Source organism: Dasypus novemcinctus, chromosome 19 (assembly GCF_030445035.2).
Source record: "Dasypus novemcinctus isolate mDasNov1 chromosome 19, mDasNov1.1.hap2, whole genome shotgun sequence".
NCBI classification, from domain to species: domain Eukaryota; kingdom Metazoa; phylum Chordata; class Mammalia; order Cingulata; family Dasypodidae; genus Dasypus; species Dasypus novemcinctus.
Window position 1 is genome coordinate 371,737 of NC_080691.1, and position 2,759 is coordinate 374,495.

The window sequence follows — 2,759 nt, forward strand, 5'->3', positions numbered from 1 at the left end:
CACTGAAGGATCCAGGTGCACTAGGTCTCTTGATTTTCCAAAGAATTGACGTGAGGTATGGATACAACCCTAAGAGTTACTATCGGAAAATTGCTATCCTCATCTTCAAACAAGTAGAGCTCTATGTTCATTTGGCATAAAACCATGGTTGCTAAAATCCTTTAATTGATATTGCTATTCCAAAGCAACTAGAAATGTTGTGTTTGTTACTCAAGTTATAACCTGTAATTCGGTTCCTCATCCATAAAGTAATTTCTCATTATAGGAAATATATTCAGAGATTTTTACTTACCAATACCTGATGGTGAATGTTTCAGATAATTTCCCCCATATTCCTAAAGGATACTCAGTTAATTTAGTTAATAGATCTAGTATAATTAATTTTTGTAAGACTGAAAACAAAACAAATATTTATATATTTTAATTGTTTATTGTAGAAACATAAAAATACAACTCAAAAATTTGCATTTTACAATTTACTGGTAAAATTGCGTTAAGAACATGGTTCTGTTTTCAACATATATTGCCTGAAGTTTCTTTTCTCTATTTTTTTGAAAAGGTACATTAAAAAAATATATGAGGTCCTCATATACTCCCACCCCACTCACCTCACTCCTCCCACATCAACAACCTCTTTCATCACCATGGCATATCTTTTACTAAGAAGTAACTTGGCCCATCATGCCTTTTATTTACTTAGGGTAATTTTTTTCAGTATCTGAAAGTTGAAGGTATTTCTGTCATAACTGCAAACAAGTTATAACAAACATGTTTAAAAAGATTTTGCATTCTCTTGTTTGCATATCTTTTTGGCCTGAAGCATATACACAATCCATAGACAACCTTACACAAAATGCTTTTCATAAATAACATTACACTCCAAAATATTGGAAACGGAGTATCTGTGCTGATTTGTATTTTGATTTAGAACAAGAAATGAACATTCAACTAGGGAGGTTTGTACTAATAGTAAAGCTTCCCAAGTTAACAATGCCTTCCCCTCCCATTATTCTTACCACAGGCTACACAATATCCTGAGTTCTTTGTGAAAAAAAAAAATTAGTCACAGTCTTAAGATCTTACTTCAAAAGGAACAAAAGAGGAAGCAAATTGGAAGGTGAAACATCTTTTTTCCCGCAAATAATTGGTCTAAATTTTTCTTCTGTTTAATATAAATATATCTAAATGATTAAATTTTGCAATTTTTCAGGTAAAGTCCTGCACTTCATTTATACAAAGTCTGTGAGAAGAGGTCAGTGCAGCTCACCTGATCTTAAATCATGATATCATCATCCATTCACGTCCTTGGTACCACCCCTCCCCAGTAAGAATGGCATGCCTGGACATGCCATCGGTGATCTTTACCAGAAGTTAGTTTCAAAACCTGGGAGAATTCTGCTAAGTCAGACACACTTATCATCTTGTTTATTAGCAAAAATCAGCAAAGAAGCTTTTCTTAGGTCCTCATGTGTTAACATGCTATGCATTTCTTTAGTTACAGGAATCCTTTCTCTGCCTGTACTGTCTAGAACGACTCTTACAAACTCAGTGTAGTAAGTGTTCAGGAAGAACGAAAAGATTCTTGGTCACCAATATCCCACAAGAAAAGTATATTATTAACCCTATCTTTTCTACATTACGTCCTATTGTATGGAATGTATGTACAACTTCACTCATATGAAATTCATAACGGATGGTAGTTTTCCCTGCATTATCTAGCCCAATGATGAGAACATTGTGCTCCTGGTATTGAACTGTCTCCAAATTCTGGTCAAGAGAATTCCCATTCTCAGGCAGTGGAACCCTCTCCAGGCTCTCAGGTACCCTGAATTTCCCAGGTGCAGGCTAAGGGGGGAGAGAGAAGTGCCAGAGCTTCCAACTCTGCTGCTGCAGCTCCTGCCACTGGCTGGCAGCTAATTCTCCCTGTCAAAGCCCAGGCCACCCTGATTTGTGCGATTTCCCACTGCTGCCACCACGACACTTGCCTGGCTTGGACATCATCTGAGACAGGCTGGGCTGTTGAGACCACCTCCTCCCCCAGGTCCTCTTGGGGAGCTGTGGTGGAGGCTACTGCACAGGTGGGGGAGCAGATCTGAAATTTTTAAACAATAATTTTCCATTCCCCTTGCCTTAGTCTCTTGATAAACTGTAATCTAGTTTTCTCTGAATTTACTTCCTCTAAGTATTTTGATTTGGGCTATGGGTGGGAGGCTCTTTGTCTCTTCAGAGATAACCTAAGCTCTCTGACTTGTCGGTGTGACCCTAAGAGGCTGCAGTCCTGCCCTTGGTAACAATGGCAAGGACTCCAGTCCCAGGAAACAGTTTAACAATGCAAGGTCTATAAACTTTAAGTATTTAGGGGAAATGCAAACCAAATATGCTAAAAGCTTATCTAGAATGTTTGAAGTCCATGCTGAAAGTTTACCTAAGATGAGAAAGATATATGCTAATTGAAGCCTACTGAGAACTGAAACAAAAGGACCATTTGGCTTTTCCTCTCTGTATAAAAAGGGATTCAAACTCTTATTTGAGGGGGCTCAGGATTAAAACAGAAAGCTCCCGAGTCGGGCCGGCTGACAATAAACCATTTTTCCTTCTCAAAATCATTCCTGAGTTCTGGCCTCTCTATACGCAAATAATTGAAACTCTCTCAAATTCTGCAACATTTCACATGAGCAGAATCATACAACATTGCTCTTTTTTATTTGTATTATTTCACTCAGCATGATGCCTTCAGGGTTTATTCATGTAGGAGCATG

General features: G+C 37.9%; 1 pseudogene; it reads right to left on the reverse strand.

Annotated features, from left to right (window-relative positions):
* Positions 1-1,263: 1,263 nt before the first annotated feature.
* On the reverse strand, positions 1,264-1,787 carry LOC101439437 (ADP-ribosylation factor-like protein 5A pseudogene; annotated as a pseudogene).
* Between the last annotated feature and the right edge of the window lie 972 nt (positions 1,788-2,759).